The following is a 21,214-nucleotide window of genomic DNA, read 5'->3' on the forward strand; positions in this document are numbered from 1 at the left end:
GAGTTTTGATCCTCCTTCCCTGTCCCATAGTTGTTTCATGCAGGAGATGGGTGTATCTATGCTTGCCCTTCGCTCGGCCCATCAGCTAGCAAGGCCTCTGGAAGGATTTCCTTCATCTTCGCTCTTCAGCATCCACCAAAGCAGCAGACCATCCCTGCTTCTCATGTCTGAGGCTGAGTCCCTCGTGTTTCAGGAACCCTTTCAGGATTCTGGTGTGAGAATATATTATTCACAGTAAAAATATCCGTAATGTAAACAACCATAGATTAATCCAAGTGTAATTTGTTGGGCTACATGTGGATGTTTGCTTTGCAGATTTGTACCCTCCATGGACATTTGTGCATGAAAATCAGTTCTCTGCGATGTTTCATGGCAGGAAAACAGCGTGCTCTTCCTGATCCTGCAAAGATGGATGCTGGATTATGCACACTGCTGTAGGCTGCAGGGTAGTTTAGGATTTCACAAGGTTTTGCAAAATCATTGTTTCTTTGTGATTTCTATTCATGAGAAATATCTCACTGAGGCCTCCTTTCTTTCAATGGGAGTGTTAAAACCAATGGTAATTGATGAAAGGACATATTGCCTTAGGTTAGAGTATTTTAATCATGTCAGGTAGCCTGGCATTCACCATTCGTTTATTTCCATTTCAGGTCCAACAAAAGGGAAGCAAAACAAGGTGTGGGGTTTCCTTCATGTATATCCCAATCTCAGTAGTTCTGGTTTTCTTTGCTCTTAACTGCATATTGGGAACCATAAATACTAGCTTAAGTCTCCACAAAATTATGATTCAAGCTCATTTTAGAGATAACAAGATGAGTATTATGATTTTTATCAGTACAATTGTAGTGGCCATTTTTGCTCTCCATAGTTTTCAGTAGAGTCATAATATCCCGTCAACGACATATTTAAACAAAAGCTCTGTGGATTTCATCTCCCACTTAAACACTGGAGACATTCTGGTTCGGCATGTCCATTGTTGTAAAGCAAGCCCTATCTTAAATAGCCTAAGAAAAGGGGAAGGCGAAAGGGCATCCTCCAACAATCCTTCCACCTTACGATGGCACTGTGATTGGCTAGAAGGCAACTCTGTCTCTCTGGATCCTGTCATCACGCTGCATGTCACATTCATCACGAATGGCTGGAAGGTATGCTGAAGGTCACCGACACCACGTGTGGATTAAGGAAATCACAGCACAGCTAGTCCAAGGACAGAGAAAAGAAAGTTGGGTGCAGCTCACTCCTCTTGCCCGCATGACCAGTGATCAGGTAAATTGAGATCATGGTGTCCAAGACCATTTCCAGGGGGCTCCCCTGGCGACATGTGGAGCCCTGTCTTTATGACTCACCACATGGGCCAATCAGGCTGAGATCCAGGGACAATCACCCACATCTATAGCATAAGTAAGGTTGAATTTGAAGTCACGTGCAGCAAAAATAACCTTAGCATCCTAAACTATCATGCATGCTGTAATTCCCTCTGAATGACTCAAAATTGAAAGAATTAGCACTCAGATCTATGGTAAATGGAACATGTATCTGAGACCCACTTTTGTTTACATACATAAGAAAGAAAATGCCCCTTCAGAGAAAAAAAGTCATAACCCTCAGCTTTTGAACATCAAATAGATCCTAAGAATCAACAATTTGATGAGTTAACTAAAAATGAATCATAAACATATGGGTGAAATTTCCCACAAACAAACACATGGGATTAAAAGGAAAAGAAAGCACAGAGAATGTGTTTTCAGTTTCCTCCAAGCCAAAATGTTTGGAAAATAATTGGAAGCAATTGGTGGAATCAGAATGCCCTGGACTTCGGTTTTCAGTATTCCCACTTACAGAGTGTATAGAGAACCTTTGATTTTTTTCAAATGAGAGACTACTAAGGCACATTGAACTGCTCCCACATTTCCACAATTGCTTAAATAAAAGCTTGGAAGACTGTCCAGTAAGTACTTTTTCTTTGATTATGAGGAATATTTTTGGAACATCTCTGGAATGTGGCTCATAGTTTGTTTTTTTTTTAAATATATATTATATTCTAACTAGAATAAGGGGAGGAGTTAAATTTGGTTAATGTTGGAACCTTTTCTTGCAGTTTAATGAACTGATACTTAACCATGTTCTAAAAGGATTCTGTGCTCAGAGCTTTGACATGCACACTCAAGGTGATACACACATTTTCACATGCTAGGAAATGTTCTCCATTGCATTAAACAGGGAGGTCTAGTGCTATGAATGCATTTTTACGTTATTTTGTTTCTGAATTAGTACTAAAATAATGACATTGGATTATTGAAATTATGTTTGGCACTTGCTCAGGCACCTGATGTTTGAATACAGATATAAACTGAGCTTAGAGATTGTATTTTTTTTTTATCATTTTACTGAACTCACTGATCCACTGAAGAGTTCTATTTACCCTTATATTGCTACCTGTTTAAGTGTCAAAGGAGAATTTTCTTCCAATGATTTTAATTATTATTGTTTTGAAAAATTGAAAATTCCTTAATTTTTTATTCCTGGTGCCACTATCATAACGTACAGGGCAATATACCTGATGCAATGAAAAGGAAAAAAAGACAAAGCTACAACAGATAAAAGACCTCAGGAACGCACATCTCATTGATACTGCAACTGCATTGCATTACTCAATAGTTGCACTTTTTGTGAACTGAGGCTATGCCAGTCCTGAACAAGAAGTGTTTCCTGTCTGAACTGCAGGAACTTTTCTGACTATGGATCATCATTCCTCTTGTGGCAGATTTTTACAGTTCCTCTAATGTATTTGGGACGACTGTCTCAAACTAACTTGCAGATTCCCTGACAACCCCTCTCTTGCTAGGAACTTTGTGGCCCTTTTCTGCTGTTTTTAGAACCTTCGACTACCATTTCTTTTTATTATTATTATTATTTTTTATTTTTGACAGTCTTGACATAATTAGGGTAAAAAGGTTCAAGCACTACAGGAAGATGGGTAAGACAATTAGTTCCGTATTGTTTCCTTATTATATCTGATGTAAAAGGAGATTTTAAGGGAGAAGCCCCACCCAGTCTCCCACCGACCCCAAGTCCCAGGTGTGGGGCATGCTCCGAGGATCTTGCCCAAGTGGTTCCAAACCGCTGCCACTCTCACCACCCCAAGCATGATGCGGTTGTTGGAGATTCCACTGATCAACATAGTCCATCATAGCGGCTCCGTCCTCCCAGTATTTTCATTGTCAACATATAGCTGAAGTGGTTGATTGACTTGTTCTGTCTTGTCGTTTGATGGTTAGTGTTCTGAGTCCGAAAGCTCGATTGGGGGGATCCCCATAGAATCTTTGTCTGAGGTGTTCCCAGACCAGATTCTTGTATGAGCCAGCAAGCACAGGGCCCAGTACAATCCATCGCCCCATCAGGTGGTGGTTACAGTTGCCGGGATGGCTCTGTTTCCATCCCTGTCTTCCTCTGGAACCAATGGGTGTTTGCTATCCAGCCTGGTTCTGCCCAGCGCACACCCGGGAGCTGCAGCCTACCCGGAGCGACCCACAATAACCCCAACCAGGCCCGCCCCCTACCCTGGTTTGCCAGTATGTGTGGCAGACTAGTTCAGTTTGTCCCACATCCCCTTTTGCTCTCATATATGTCGATGGGTATTAAAACCTTGGTCCATCTAATCAGCTCAACCGTCCAGCCTTCTTGGATGTTGTTGGGTGTTTGTCTAGCCACCCCATCCCCTATCCTGGTTTTCGTGCCCTCCTGTGGGGGGGTGGCATCCTAAGAGGGAGAAGCCCACTATTTCCCTCTCTGGCCTCTCCCACTCCCAGATTATGCTCTCTCCAGGTGGTTCTGTGGTTTAACTTGACAGAATTAGCCCCCAGTACCAGCTTCTGCCAGCTGATGCTGTGGCTAAGCCCAAACAACCCTCACCCACTCTAATTGTAGATTGCACCAGTAGGAATAATCAGCCCAGCCTGGTTATTCCCTGATCTGGTCCACCTCAGGTGTTGTAGCCCTGCCTAGTCTGGTCTACCCCCATCCTAGCTCACGCTCTCCAGTGGGAGTAGCTGATCAGCAAGGGGACCACTCTTTATTCCCGTGCCAGCTCTGCCCCCTCTCTTCTTGGTTCTCATGTGTGCTGGTTGGGTGCCGTGGTCACATCCAGCACAGGCAACCTCACCTTGGCATTCCGTGTTGTGTACTGCTTTTGTCGCGACCAAACCTGGCTCAACCCACACTCTGTTCTGACCTTCACATTTGCCAGTGAATGACATGAACTGATTCCGCCTGGTCTGCCCCCGACCTATGCCAAATGTATGCCAGTAGAACCTCCCACTACCAGTTCCATCATTTCCACTGCCAGGCCCATAATCACCACCATAGAGACTGGCCGAGCCTCTCCCATCTAAACTGCCACCTTTCATGAGGCCAGAATTTGATTGTTTTTGTCCACTTACTTCCTGAAATCATTGTAGTTTGCACCACCGTAGTTGTCTCTACAACTTTCTTCTTCATTGTAACCATCATATCCTCCTCCTCTTCCACCATATCCACTTCCTTGGTTCCATATCCTGGTCCACTACCACCATAGCCTCCCCTGCTACTGTAAACAGTGCCACTGGCATAGTTGCCTCCCTCATCTCCAAAACCATTATATCCACCATCACCTCCTCCATAACTTCCTCTGCTACTACCACCTCCACCACCATCACCTCCTCTTCCACCAAAGTTCCACCACCTTCAGAATTTCCTCCATGACCCATAAAGTTGCCAGATCCATGTGCATGGCCTCTCAGTGATCCAGCAGCAGACTGCGTCTCTTGTTTAGAAAGGGCTTTTGTTTTTTACTCCACAACTATGCCAATTAATAGTGTGGGATTTCTGAACAACAGTTTTTTCAACTGTATCATGATCATGGAAAGTTATAAATTCTCATTGTTTGCTGCTCTGCCTGACTTCCATAACTTCTGTGGTTTCAGTCGTGCCATACTTTTCAAAGTAACCTCTCAAGTTATATTCCTCTGTATCTTCATTAATACCACCAACAAAAATTTTCTTCACTGTTAGATGGGCACCAGGTTTTACCGAATTCTCTCTAGAAACAGTTCTCTTTGGTTCACAACACACCCATCAACCTTGTGTGGTTGAACACACATTGCTTCACTCACCTCTCCAACACAATTATTATTATTTATGTAGAAGGCAGAGTTACAGTAAGAAAGGAAGAGGGACACACAGAAACACACATTGGGTCACTGGGTCACTGTCCAAATGGCCACAATGGCTGGGGCTGGGCAGAGCTAAAGCCGAGAGCCTGGAGCTCCATTTAGACCTTTCATGTGAGTGGTAAGGCCCTGAGTACTGGGGCATTTTTCACTGATTTCCCAGGCACATTAGAAGAGAGCTGGATCAAATGTGTGAACAGGGTAAAGCACTATAAACTAGTGACTAGAGTCCTCGCCTTGTATGCACTGGGATCCCATATGGGTGCCCGTTCTAATCCTGCTGGTCCCGCTTCCTGTTCAGCTCACTGCCTGTGGTCTGGGAAAGCAGTTGAGGATGGCCCAAAGCTTTGGGATTTTGTACATGTGTGGGAGACCTGGAAGAGGCTCTGGGTTCCTGGCTTTGGACTGGCTCAGCTCCAGCCATTGTGACCATTTGTAATCAGCCAATGGAAGATCTTCCTTGCCGTCTCTCCTCCTCTCCGTATATCTGACTTTCCAATGAAAATAAATAAATCTTAAAAAATAAAAAAAGCATGAGCAGCCAGGACTCAATCCAGTTCATTCCTAAAGAATGATTTGTTGATTATAAGCCTCATTAAAAGAGATATCAGGCTGTTTTAGGCTGTTTTTGTAAATTGACACGTAACATCATACATTTTCTTTCTTTTTTTTTTTTTAAATCTTGCATGGACTATGACTAGTCTTTGTAGTAAGATGGGAATCACACGGTGATGTGGTATGAAGGATAACGGACAAGAAGAAAGGTCAAGTTTCCTGAATTGAGACCTGGTTGAATCCTCGTCTAGTTGTGTAGCCAATATTGAAATTCCTGACATTTTCAAGTTTAAATACATCCCTTTTGTCAGTAACACACGAATGATATAATACTTGTGGGGATTATTGTGTCAATAGAGATAATTAATGAAAAACTCCTTACTACAGTACCTGGTAATAGCTATAAAATTTAGAAATCAACTTTTTAATATAATTAGTATGAACGGTATGGAATAGAGGAATTAAATGAACTAATGCATGAGAAAATCAGATTTAAAGTCTAAATTACTACACAAAAGTTGGTAAATGTTTCCTGAAAATGTACTGAAAGCATAGGCCAGTGTTTGGGAGGGAGCGTAAGAGAATGATCTAAGAAAGAACCAAGAACAGAGATTTCTGGTGTTATTGAATCAATTCATGCTTCCCTTCTACACCACTTAATACCAGACACTTATCTGTAGAAAGGGTAATAGAATTCTGGTGTAAATTTTAATAATTGCAACAGTGATTACCTTAGGATTCTGCGAGTTCATTATTGGCTCAACAATCCCCGAGACTCGTTAAATGGTCCATGGAATGAATCAGGCATGGAATTAACCTATCTTTAGTTCCCTAAAGCTTATGTCCCATGAAGGAGTACTCATTTCGCTTTGTGCTTCTACATTCCATATCCTCGATCCTCTTCAAAATAAAGAAGTTAAAATCAAATTTTTATTGTGAACTGACCCTTAAGCAATTAAAAAAAAAGAAGAAAAAAAATACAGCAGCAGAAATTATTTTAAATAACTACCATATTTTTCTTACAACTACATTAACTGCTAAATTATTACTGACTTTGCCTGTGGTTTGGATGCCAGTTGAAAGGTGGATGTTCTTTCCTAGCCTGAGAATTCTCTTCAGGCAATTCCTTGGGGAAAATGCCATTTTGTACATGAGAAGCATAAATATTGGGTTAACAGCTACTAAATACATCCTTTTCCAAAAGTCTAGTGACATTTAAATAGCGCTTTAATTTCTTAAAGTGTTGATTCCAAAGTGGAGGCACTATATTGGGTTGACCAAATTTGTGAGATACTTTTGCTGTATACATTTTTCATCTTATCTTGGGAAATATCTTTATATAAAAAATTTCTGTTTTAGAGATGTACCACTTATGCTTTTTTTGAAGATCCTTAAGTGGGGTCCTTAAGATGTTTGAGATTCACTGAATCTGAGAGTTCTGATGTCATCCAACACTTGTCCTGTGGGCGAATCTTTCACAGGACCAACTCATTGTATAATAAACACTTCAGAACCTCACTATGTCCTGAGGCAGCCCATTTCTTCTTTGACTAGGTAGGCGTGTTATACATCTTTTCTTTACATTCGGGTGAAACGGATTCCTTTCTAACATTCACCCACTAGCGTGATTGTATTAATTAGATTCAGATGTAATCACCTTTCACAATTCGAGTGATCTGTTTTCTAGGCAGTTTAGTTCACTTACTGAGCATTTACTATGGACTGATGATAGTCCTTGATTACTTATGACCGTTTCAACTGGCTTCCCACCTGATTTTCCACTGGAATGCCCCAAGTCGAGTCTTCAGCTTTTGCTGCAGAAGAGTATATTATGTGGGCAAAGCAGTGCGATGTCATGCAAGTGTAGACCTGATTGTCACCAACATCACACTAGTTTCTAGATGGAACAAAGAAAACTAAGAGTCCGTTCGTCTTTATTAGCAATCAAGATAACAATTGGTTCGTAAATTTGAAGACAATGAGAAGCTTTTTGTTTTATTCACAGTGGAGCTAAATCATGCTCCATCCCTTGTGTATTACCAGGGTTGTTCACTTTGCACTTTGCTCACTCACAACTCTGACCTTATTGCTGACTCAAAGTGCAGAAGTGCTTGGTATTAGAAGTAGAAAATGACAGGTATCTTCTATATCCTGCACACACTAACAATGCTAACAAGATTTTTTAAATATATTTTTATTTTGCATTTTGAATTATGTGGTGCAATTTCATACAGGGTGGGATTCCCCCCAAAAATCTCCCGTCCCCAGCAGATTTTTTTTTACCATTTTACTACAATAGTGTAGTCCTTCATAAAGAATCATAATTCTATTAGTCTCTTATTTAAGTGTGACCGACATTATTGATACGGACAATGTCAGGCAGTCCAGCATCCCATTGTCTACACATGTCCAACAGTTTCATTGGGAATCTATCTTTCGTCTGAAAGCAGGGATACATGTTAACAAGATTTTTGTACAAACATCTAAGAGATTTTTTAAAGACATTTTAAAGACATTCCTTATATGTTTTTAAGGGTGGGATGATAGAGAATAAGAGAGATATAGAGATCTTTTATGTTTCAACACCCTATAATACCAGCATCAGCGAAGCTGAAGCCAGGAGCCAGGAACACCACCTAGTATCCCCAACGGTTGGTAAGGACAGAGGTACTTGAGTGTTGAACTGCTGTTTCCCAGGTGTGCTAGCAGGGAGTTGAGTCTGAAGCAGATAGACATGGTTCAAACTGGCTCTCTGACATGAGACGCAACTATCCCAGGCTGAAGCTCTATCCAATGACAGCGCCCGCCAGAGGGGTCGTTTTTTTATTCCCTTCATTATTTCCCAGATTAAAAAGCCCTTCCTTTGTTTAGTTTTATTTTAACACGAAGCCAGAAGGCAAAGAATAAACCCGTCTTTTATGAACCCACTTGTCACATGCTCCTTTTAACTTTATTTTTCCCTCATAGACCCAAGAATGCACAAAGGTAAACATGAACTCATTTATCCTGAAATTTCATTGAGAAAATTCATCTATATGATTTGGCCTTTGTGATGTTTTTGCAATCACATTTTCCTATTTTTCTATATAAATTACTCCCAATGAGTCAAATGTAGGATCGCATGCTTGTTATTGCTAATTCATTGTATTACATATCGACTGTTTCAGTACCTATCAGATCATTGGGCTTTTTGTTCTGTTATTCAATAATCATTATATTTCCAAGATTTTTGTCTTTCTCAGTTTTGTTTATTACCAATTATAAACTATGATTGCTTGCATCAAATAATGAGTGATACTCAAGAGTTGGTTCACATTTTAGAAATTGGATATATCACCTGTTTGATGGCTTTTTAAAGGCAATCACATTTCTTAGGACAATTTTCCATGTCTTCTGATACATAATCTGGACAATATTATCTCCAAGAGATCTCAGCACTTGGCTTCATTGATGACGTTTTATTGGAAAGGCAGATTTACAGAAAAAAGATCAGAGAAAGATCTTCCAGCTACTGGTTCACTCCCCAAGTTGCCATAACATCCAGAGCTGAGCTCATCCAAAGTCAGGAGCCAGGAGCTTTTTTTGGGCTTCCCAGGTGGGTACAGTTTACCACATGGGTGTAGGGTCCTCTACTGCTTTCCAAGGCCACAAGCAGGGAGCTGGACTGCAAGTGGAGCAGCTAGGACACAAACTAGTGCCCATATGAGATGCAAGCACTTGTAGGTAGAGGATTAGCCAGTTGAAACATCACTCAAGATGTCATGAATAATTGTTATGTCCTGGCAGTTGATATAAAACAAATACAGTAGTAATTATTTGCAAAGCTATGGCTTCCTATCACCAGAACACTACAACACCTCTTTTCTTTCATGTGGAAGATTTGACAAGATTTCTTATTTGTATGGCTGTTTTCCCATAAAAATGAATTAGATTAAAATGTGGCAACAAATTAGCTCACGGCTTGCAGGATCTCATGCATATTCTCCTACTGAACTGATTTTATGGAAGATAAGTGAAGATCACAGAATAAGCACAGCATATATATCATTTGAGAAATAGAATTTGATACACAACAATGGAATTTTACAAACTGCAAAGATTCAGAGGGTTGATGAAGATCCCGTCATACAAAATGAGAGGATTGTTGAACCCCCCAAGACTCAGGCACCTCCTGATGGCCAGTCTTCTCCAGGCATTGATTGATTAGATCCGCTCTGCCAACTGTTTAGAGGTTGCAGAAAACACACCACGCTTTGCTGGTGACCCCAAGTGCTTTAATTCCTATGCATGCATATTTTAACATTATTACAGAAAGGTTTCATTTGCAATTTACAGGCTGAGTAGCAATGAGTCCATTTCAAAGAGGTCAGTGCTTTCACCATGCTTCCTAGTGATGGAATTATAGTTTAAACAGCTGGAGCAGTGTCCCAGGAGGGACACTGGGGTACGGCTCCTTAACGGCAGAATAAATCCATCAGACATATTTCATGTGTCTGATAACATTAATAGATACCAGGCCTGTTTAAATATTTAATGAACTTGCTCAGAGGCTGTTTACTGAGGGGGAGAAGGAGCTATCAGAAGGGATGAGCACATCCTTTTCATCTACCATGACAACAACAAAACCAAAATCTCAGCCAACGGTTTCTCTTTCTTGCTGCAAACTCTATCGGGAAACCGTTTGCTACATGACATGTTTCATTTCCACAGTGTGCTTGAGAGTGTTTTCAGTTTTGTAGTTCAAAAGTTAATCATTTCCATGTGGCTCACTACTTAATAGAGATGCCAGAAGTCATAGAAGAGCTTTCAGTTGGATGGAGAAAACAGGAGAGGAAAGACAACCAGAGGCGCGTAGAGCAGGCTGGTGGTGTGCAGTGCACACATGCAGACAGAGGTTCCGAGTGTGTTAATGAGTGGGGCGTGAACCAGGAAAGAGGGAACAGCAGAGCGCTCGCTGTGGCTCCTGCTACTTTAGGCAAGAGTTTTTAGGAGAACTGTTTGTTGCAGAATCCTTCCTCATGGGGCATGTCAGATGGACTTTTTTTTTTTTAAAGAAACAAAACACATAATCTGCTATTTGGTATACATTTATTTTAGCCTGAGAGCAATTTTGTGTGGATTTACAAAATTTTATTAAGCGCAGTTTGGCTAGGCAGAACAAAATGGTCTTGTTCTGTGGTTTCCGGTGCCGACTTGGTCATGCAAAACTGAAACACTAGGAACTTTCAAGTGGTGAGAAATTGCTGGCACTAGGTTCACACTCTCTGTTGGCACCAGCAACCAATGACGTGGAAAATGGTCTGTGGCACACCGTCCAGACTTTTTTTTTTTTTCTCGGTTATATTGACTGTCGTCCTAATCCAGTTCTCTTTATGAGATTAAGGCATGACTACAACCGTCTTGATCTACTCTAACACCTGATAAATTTGGCCTATTTTGGAATTAATTATGGGTAACTCCTAGACTGGCTTGAAAATGCCTGGCTATTTGGCAATTGAACCCCAAAGCTGGGAGTAGATAGCGATAACGTAGTTGCAGTACTCTTTGGGGACCAAGAGAGTATCTTGGCTTAATTAAAAATGGAAACATTTTGAGCATCTCTGATGAATATCATTAGCATTATTTAGACTCTGTTTTCTCTCAATTCTGTTTTGCTATAGGTTTGTAATTTGTTATAAGAGCATGAGAAAGCAGATGGTGAATTTCCTGAGTGCATAGTGTTGCTCTACTTCTTGAAGGGCTGTCATTCTCAGAAATGAAAGACTTACACTAGACCATACCTTTCCAAACAAATCATTTTCAAGTATATAAATAGCATAATTAATCACAATGGAAATATAAAATGTTTAATCAGTAGCAGATGGACTGAAACAAAGAAATCTTACATATGAGGCTATTGTAAATGTTGTATATTTTTAATATGTTTATAAAATCAATTTTGGGGAGTATGCTTTTATACGTTTTTATTTTGTGGGTTTTTTTTTTTTTTGGTTCGGTTTGTGTTTTTTTTTTTTTTCTCCTTTGCAATAAAAAGAATAGGCAGCCCACTTAGCTACTGTTCCAGGAATGTAACTGAGTCACTAATGGCATCAAAGAAAAGCTGATGAAAATATACATTTACAGGGAACAATTTAAATTCCCCAAATTTCCCTTTTGGTAGAAACTTAGGGTAGAATTCTTCATGTCCTTGCAAAGAAGCACCCTGGGAGGAACCCTGTATGGGGAAATGTAGTGTGTATAGAAAAAGGCACAGATCTTTGATGTTTATTATCATTTTAAATCTTTTAAATGAGTGTGCATTAGAAAAGAGAAAATCCTGACAGTAAAGGAACAGGGACCCTCCTTTTGGAAATCAGGTCTGGTTTGGACTCAATTCTACGGCAATAAAAGCTGAAACTAATTTCCAGATGGAATAAATTGGTTCCAGGGTTTCTGAAATGTTGGCCGGCATGTTGCACAGCTGGAGTTGATCCTCTCTCAGAACTATTACCAAAGGGGGTGTGGAGCAAAGAGAAAATACTCTGTGGGGACGTTTCCCGAGAGATCATAGGGCCGGGTAAGTGAGAGGGTTCCGCTGGCTTTCTGCTCCCAGTTCCCCGGACTTCGACGGTCAGCGGTTCCGGTCATTGCTCTGAACACTTTACAAACTACCCCTGTGCTGGCAATAGAATAGGTGTGTGAGGGCTTTCTAGCAGTGCAGGCATTTTAGACATATGCCCCATTGTGCATTTTGTCACATTCTGAATTGAATAAAGTAGGACAACGGGGTGTGGGGAGAGTAGCTGAAAATGAATAGGTTCTATCTTCCTTGAAAAAATACAGTGCGTTGCTACTTTTGAAACATGCTCTGGTAGGTTGGGGTGCCCGAGCTTGGCTTTTTCCTTACAATCTCATCGGGACCTGAGAGCCTCAGGGAGCAGCCAGGCTGCTGGGAGGAGGGTGCCCTGGGCTTGCCATGATTAATGCCATAGCAAGGAGAGAAAGCCATCCTGGGTCATGGTCTGTCACTTCCCATTCAAATAGGTCCCCAGGGTGAAACTCAGCTTTAGGACATACAAGTATAAAAATTCTAGCAGTCTTAGTAGTCTGGGGCTCCTTCCCCCCCAATCCTCCAGCGTATTAATATTCTTTCATGGTTCTCTGTGTCTTCAATTGTTTACTTTTTCTGCCAACTTTCTTGAATTGTTCTTGATGATCAACATTTCTGTGTCTTTCTCTCTTCCCATTACAAAAACTCCAGAGATCTGTATTTTTTTTCCCTACATTTCTGTAAGAATTTGTTAACTTTTTCTATCTGTTATGGCACTCAGTGGATTTCATTTTCTTGTACTTTGGAGGTGGTTTGGGGAAGGACAGGAGTATGACATCAGGGACTGCCTGCTGCCAGTCAGGAACCTGGAACTCATCAGGAACCAAGCAGCATACTCTCTCAGCTCAGGTTCGAAGCACCTTTCTTTGTGAAGTCTCTTGAATCTTCTGCTTTCTGTGTCTGCCCGTGCACTACCCTTCTTTCAGATCTCACGACAGTGGCTTTTTACAGGTGTCCTTGCCATCATGCCTGGACCTTCTTCCATCTATAATCTGGAAAGTCACTGACTTAATGTTATATGCTAGATACTTGTCACCCTGAAATTCACATGTGGAACGACAAACCCAGTGCAATGATAGTTGGAATTAGAGCCTTTGGAAGACAGTTACAGTTACAGATTGGTCATCAGGATGGGGAAATCATGGTGGGATTAGTGCACTTAGGGGGAAAAAGAGAGACCAAGGGCTTTCTTCTCTAATCTCTACCACATGGGAGAACAGTGGGAAGTCAGCTGTTTGCAAGCCAGGAAGACTGCCATTGCTGGGATTCAAGTCCATTGCACCTTGGAAGTGAGCTTCCAGCCTTCATGACCATGAGAAATCAGTGCTGCTGTTTGAGACACTCAGTTTGTTCAGTTTTGTTGGAGTGGTCTGAGGTGACAGACATACAATTCTAAAACCCAAGTCTAAAGTTTTTCATGCGCTGTAGACTGCTACCATTAATGTGACCTGTACGTCTAGTTTGTAAATCGCACATGTCCGTGCTCCACTGTGTAATCTCAATTTCAACCATATTCTAGCGTAGTATGTAAATTCTTTAACAAGCCTCTTGTTGACCAGACATTCCCACATGGTATTTCATCTAGTCAAACACTCATTGTCTTTTCATCAATCAGTTTGGTAGTTATTTAAACACACCATGTGAGCCCATGTTCATTGGTGTGACAGCTACATATAAACAATGTAGCAAATAAACAGTGTATGCTTCTCTTTATTTACACATTAAGAAACTCTGCTGACTGCACCCACCTATGAACTTCCATGTAGTGTATGTTGTTACTTGCTGCTTCTTATCAAATCATAAACTCGCTGTGTGCTTTTTTGTGCTTTTGTGTTTTATTTATTTTTTGAATTGGGGTAGGACCTTGTGTGCACAATCTTAAATGAATCACACTTCATTTTAATTGTATATAAGGTTACAGTTCTCCTCTTCCAAAGATTGCAAAAATGCTTAGTGGAAAGAATGCTGTGTTTACTTTTAATTCCATAGTCCCTAGCAAAATGCTTACAAGTAGGAAATAAATGTATCATGAGAAATTTGTCATGAAAATGTATTCCACAACAGGAGAGGTATTACAAAAAAAAAAAAAAAAGAAAAGAAAAGGCAGCAAACTACATGAAACAAATCAAACTGATCAGCTTCCATGGGTGATAGCTGAGCGATTGATTCAGATTTCAACAAATGGCCTGAATGTGGCAACCTGGCCTATGAATCTAGATCATGAACCAAGAAAAAAACCCCTTTCCCCACAGAAAGAGAGTATTTTGTTCGAGGATAGTCCTTGAAACAACTGAGGTACCGGGTGAAACAATTTTCTACAAAGGTTGTAACACACTGAGTTGTACATAACTGACCTTAGTTCATGTCACCCACTGTGGTTTATTTAAATTAAACAAGTAAGTTATTCACCTGAAGGATATAGAATGATCTGCCCCTCTTCTCCCATCTCACTCCATCCTTCCACACAAACTTACGAATGACTACATTGAGTAACGAGATAAGTGCCCATCTGTTACACATAGTCAATGGCTTCCTGCATTTCTGTTATAAACAAAACTAGTAAGAATAATTTGAAAAAAACAGTATGTTATTTGATGTCAATGCTTTCTAACCTATGCCTGATTTCTTCCATTTGTACTTGTCATTAATAAGGGAACATGTTGTAAGCTGAGTACAGTTCTATAGGAAATAGAATAGTTTAGGAGGGGCTTAAAACTGTTAACTGTACATCTCTCAATTGTGTTCATATAGATAATAGTAGATTTTATCCTGAATTTTTATTCTATTAAACATAGAAGCATTTATATGAAAGAGTCACAGAGAGTGCGAGGAAAAAAGTGAGATCTTATATCTGCTGATTTACTCCACAAACAGCTGCACCAACCAGGCCTGATGGTGACAGTCAGTAGTTCATCTGGATCACCCAGATGTGTGCAGGGTCTCAAATACATGGCCCACCTTCCACTGCTTTCCCCAAATGTGTTAACAGGGAATTTGATTGGAAGAACACAAGCAGGCATCCCCATGGGATGCTGGCATTGCAAGTGACAGCTCTACCCATTTTAGACAACGATGGCTCTATCTTGAATAATTAGATATACACACATCTGTATCGTTTGAAATCTATCCACAGACAAATATTAGCATAACAGAATCTGTTGTTATATTTCACAAATATAATGCCCCCCTGTGTGAGCCTTCATTGTGGAACCTTGCATCTCCCTCTGCAAAGTTAGTGGGTTGTCTCTCGTGCATTACTGGACAATGCCAAACTCTATGCTGGAACCATCATGCTTGTGTTCTAAATAATTACTATAAACTTGTAATGTTGTTTGCCATAACAAAGCATTGTTATTCTTATATACAATGTTGAGTTAGAATTATACCTACTAATTTCATGTATTTAGATATTTTGATTATTGATAGTGAAGGGTGATTTATTATGAAAGCAAACTTTATTTTTATTCCATTAATTACATTGAATACAAGCGTATTATTTTTTCTCCTTACCTACTAATGAATCTGTCAAATCTAATTGCAGTATTAGATTTACATCTAAAAAAGCTAACACAAAACAAAACTATTGAAGTGAGTCATTGCGTGTTCTGGTGAGTTAAGCCTCATCACTTCCATTTCTTCCACTAATATTCCATCATCCCAATCCCATGCTTTGTGTTCATGTAGCAGATGAAATTAGTTAACACTGATGGTGAACTTCTCCAGAATTTGAAACTAGTCCTTAGAGACAGCAAACAAAGATACAAAGAAGAGAGCATTTGGGGTGATACAGAAGTCAGAAATCTTGTGGGGACCAGCTTTGTGGTACAGTGAGTTAAGGGGCTACCTGTGAGGCTGGTATCCCATGTGTTACCTGCTTCTAAAGCGCAAGACACAGATGTCATTCTAGGTTCCTGGCTTCTTCTTGGCCCAGTCCCAGCTACTACTGCTATGGCCATATGATTAGCAAATCAGCAGATGAAAAAATCTTCCTCTGTCTCTCCTTGTTTCTCCATAACTTTGGCTTTCAAATAAATAAAATAAACTTTTAAAGAGTATCAAAATAAATTTTATGGGTTTTTAGAAAGATGTGTTTGTTTTTATTGGAAAATCAGATTTTACAGAGGAGAGTCAGAGAGGAAGATATTCCACAAGTGGCTGCAACAGCAGGAGCTGGAAGCTTCTTTTGGGTCTCCTACATGGGTGCAGGGTCTCAAGGATTTGCGGCATCCTCTTCAGCTTTTTCAGGCCACAAACAGAGAGCTGGACAGGAAGTGGAGCAGCCAGGACATAAATTGGTGCGCATATGGGATTCCAGAAGGCAAGGACTTTAGCCACTAGGCCACAGAGCCAGTCCCAAAATTTTATTTTATGACTTCTATGAACTCTCAACTTTACTGCTCTGGAGAACAAAGCATGGAGGCTCTTTCCAACTATCTTGGTGACTAAACATACTCCAAGTTGTAGGAAGATATTCTCAGCCAACAGACAACATGTCCTCTAAGAGGCAGAAAAAACTTGCAGTTGAAGACCCAGGCCCTGGAAACATTTCTCCTGGCTTTGAGTCTTGCTTCTACATCTTAATCACTTCCTCTTTTAAAGATCTATTCATTTTTATTGGAAAGGAAGATTTACAGAGAAAAGGAGAGACAGAAAGAAAAGTCTTCCATCTGCTGGTGTATTCTTCAAGTGACTACATCGGCTTGAGCTGAAATAATCCAAAGCCAGGAGCCTCCTTTGGTCTCCCATGTGGGTGCAGGGTTCCAAGGCATTGGCCATCATTTACTTTTATGCAGGCTCCAAGCAGCAAGTTGGAAGGGAAGTGGAGCAACCAGGATATGAACTGACATCCATATGGGATTCTGGTGGGCACAAGGCAAGGTTTTAGTCACTGGGCCATTGTGCTGGGCCCATTCTAATAACTTCTAACCTTAGCAGGTTACTTAATTGTATTTGTAGCTCAATCACATGACTGACCATTTACAAAATGGTCATAACATAGTACTCAATTCACATATCTGTATGATCCTTGAGTAGTTAATACTATGCCTCCTAGGATATTTTATGAACCAAATAAACTCTATCAAACAAATTATGACTATAATTTAAGAGCCTATACACTTTGGTCTGTCCTAGTTTCAAAGATGATAAGACATGAAGCAAAATATCAATTTTAGTGTTGACAAATTATGGTTCCCATGGATACCCAAGACCGTAGCTTCTATCTGTACATTCAGTGTTCTCTGCTATACTTAAAATGTGTATTAACAATTCTCAGCAAGGTTTAGCTATGTTGTCTGCATTATTCTTCTTCTGGGAAAAGAACAATTGTGATCTTTCAAAAAAAAAAACTGGGGGAATGGAGAAATCAGTATTTTGTGTGGAAATGCTAGTTTGTTTGTTTGTTTAATTCGGGGTGATTCGATGCAAGTGTTGGCCAGGAAGGCTCACTCTTGTTGATGCTCCACAGTTACTTCTCCCAAAACTACTCACATGGTGAAGCCTTCCCTTCTGGACAAAAGAACTGGCCCTCAGTGAAAGTTAGACGAGACCCCGTGCTTCTTGATGAACAACACATAGACTTGTAACAACAGAAAAAAAAAAATAGCAGTTCAGAACTTTTAAAATTACAGAAATTAAGACTATCCCACTATTGCAAGAAATTCATACTTCCTTCTTATGGAAACTGAATTGTATGAGCCAGGTTCTGTCTGTTGTCTTTGCCCATATACTCTGAGATTGAAACCTGGATGATACAACAAATAGGCAAGAACTTGAACACAGAATCTTCCTATATCCTTCAGTTAAGTTAGGAGCAGCAACTATTGTTGACTGGTTGAATCCATGAAGAAACTGATCAGCAAATTAAGTGAATAAATTAAAAATAAATAAAAGAAACAGTGATCTTTCATGGAATGGCCAACATAAGGGTATCACATTTCAAGTACAGGTGCTAGCTTTGTCATTGTACCCAGAGTCATGGACAGGAAACTTTAGGATGGTGAAGAATACTGCCTAATAGTAAACCCCAAAAGAAAATGATCTGTTAAGTCACAGAAAAGCAGACAAAAGAGTACACATGAAAATAGGAAGGTATGTTTTCCCAATCATGAAAGCAAGCCAGCAACTTCCTTTGCTAATAACCAACGAACTAATGAATTGATATTCTTAACAGACGTCTTAAGCAATGGGAAGGAATCCAGTTTCCCGAATGAATGTTCTTTCAATGCGCTGAACAGAAATGATCAGTAACCTAGAATTAGAAAAGCTTTTACATTGAAGAGCCTGTTTTACATCTTGCAATGTGTATATCAGTAGTTTAGTTAAAAGGTACGGAACAATGACTAAAATTCTGAATGGACAGGAAGTGGCATATTCTTGGGTCAAATCTTTATGACTGGTGAATGAAGATTCCCAACTTTAGAAACCAACAAACTGCTACAGTCCAAAAAAACAATTCAAATAAAACTTTAAAATAGAAAATGGCAAGCAAGAAGTGACGGAGCTTGCCTTGGAGTTCACTTGTGTAAGTACTTGTATCTGTGACTGAAAATTTACCACAATTTGGTGAAAGGAAATGCAAGATTTTGTCTTTTGGGGTTTTTGTGTGCTTAATATTATCATAACACAGCTAGACAAGAAGGGTAAACCTGCGGAAACTCCCAGGGGTTGGAAAAGGATTTCTGACCCTCTCGTAGGATTTCTTGGTTCACTGACTATGTGATACCATTGTGGGATTTTCTCTTAACCCTTAAGTACCTATCCCTATTGTAGCCATAATAAAACTCATGAGGGCTATCACTGGTGCACAAAGCCCAATTTGTCATACCGTTTAATCACCACAGGGCGCTCAATGTGGAGCATCAAGGCACAATCTCTTTGTCAATTCCTTCAGCTGACACAAAGTGAAAGGATCTTTGAGAGAGCCATTTATTGCACTGTAGATGAACGGTACTTGTCCTTCTTTGATAAAGACAACTTGCTTTCTGGGGTCATTGTTTCATCTTTCCCCACGTCCTATACGCCTGATCCAAGTACAGTGGTACTTGCTGACTTCAAAGGGAGCTTAATAGTGCATGGAGAAAGACAGGAAGCACGGCGGGAATATTTAACAGAGGATTTTACAAGCTCATGTTTTCTTTTTTGTCTTTTCCTTCTGTACACCTCTTATGGTTTTCTCTCTCTTATCCCAGGAAGTACTTATTGTTTTCTGCCTTCCTTATTACGACCCTACTATTTTAAATTGTTAAGATGCTTCATTTGCATTGCACAGATAGAACAATGAATATGTGGGTTTTTCTGTTTCAAGCAAAAAGTGCTGGCCTTGTCATCTTACTGAAAGCCAGGGCCAGGAGTCTTTGTATGGGCAATTCATATTGCCTGTTTTAAAAACTCTCTCACCAATAGCATCTTGCAGCGGAAATCAGAATTTTAACACCAACTTATGGTATGACCCTCGGATATAAATATACCTGTATGGTAATTAAAGTCAGCAGTTGAAACGTTTTTCTGGACATGGCACCAAATTCAGGGCTGTCAGTGATGTTGTTACTATCCCCTCACCTCTAAATTTACTGATGTAATCGTACTGATATCAGCCACCATTAAATGGCTTTCTGTCCTTATTTTTCTTTGAGCTGCAGTATGACGTGCTTCCAAAGGCATATCCCATTTATATAAAATAGACAGACATGCAAAGACAATTTCTGTCTATATCAAAGCATTTCTTTTATTATAATGAGATGCATCTTTCTGGATTTCCAGCACATCAGACTGTAATTAAGCATAGGGAGATGCAGGTAAGTGCATGAGATGCATGTTTAATTAAGAGAAAATGCTGCTGGAATATCAGTTTGTATGACATTCACTTTGCAAGGCAGATTCAGAAACCCTTCTCTTCTCTCCAGATATTGTCTTTTATATGTGTGTGTGTATGCATATCCATGTACGTTTTTATCCTGAGATCATATTCTCATTTAATTTACCAGAGTTTCTACCACATACACTGCCCCCACCCAAGACAATGTTGATGTATTTATGTTGAAATTCTCCATGAGAAATGACTGCTTGCATATATTTATGTAGGGCAAATAACAATTAAAAAAAAAAAGCACCCAAGACCCAGCAGGCTGACTCAATGTATAGCTTGCATATGGAAACAATGACATGATTGTTTACTCACCGGTTTAATGATATTCACTTTCTCCTAATGCAACATGGAAAATGTGAGTACCAGATGCTGCGCCCAGAGCGGAGAAGAGAGAACAGGGGAAGGTCTAGAATAAGGAATTTATCCTGACACCAGAATGTAGTGTAACTCTTCAGGTTATTATCGCCACATTTTTCTTCCCCCCCCCCTTTTTTTAGGAATGCTTTTGATGTCTATGACTGAAATTTCCATATTTTTATAACAGTCCAGCAACAAATTTAATTTACATATTTCCTGGAATCTGCAGATATAAAAGCGGTAAAACACTCCTGGCATTATTAGACAGTAGATTATAACCCATTACTATTGTTTCAATTAGCAATGTAAAAGTGACCTGCAGTGTTCAGATGACCCACTAATGGATTTAAATGCTTTCAAATATTAATGCAGGTTTTCTAAAGATGAATCCCAAACCCATTATTCCTGGAACAACTATGAGCTGAAAAGCTGGCAATGATTGTGCATTATGTGGAAGTGCTCATGGTTAATTAAATGAATACCTAGCATTACACTATTCACTTCAGTGCTACAAAATTATTTCTCATTGATTTTTACATTCTGAGTCCATGATTCAATTTACTTCTGCAATTTTGTGTTGCTGTGTCAATAAAAGAGAACTGCGTGAAGATGGAAGCATCAGAGACTGATAAATACATT

General features: G+C 39.9%; 1 pseudogene; it reads right to left on the reverse strand.

Annotated features, from left to right (window-relative positions):
- Positions 1-112: 112 nt before the first annotated feature.
- Positions 113-12,389, reverse strand: LOC121164669 (annotated as a pseudogene).
- Between the last annotated feature and the right edge of the window lie 8,825 nt (positions 12,390-21,214).

This window comes from Ochotona curzoniae, unplaced genomic scaffold, assembly GCF_017591425.1.
Source record: "Ochotona curzoniae isolate NIBS_2020 unplaced genomic scaffold, NIBS_Ocur_1.0 contig_1071, whole genome shotgun sequence".
NCBI classification, from domain to species: domain Eukaryota; kingdom Metazoa; phylum Chordata; class Mammalia; order Lagomorpha; family Ochotonidae; genus Ochotona; species Ochotona curzoniae.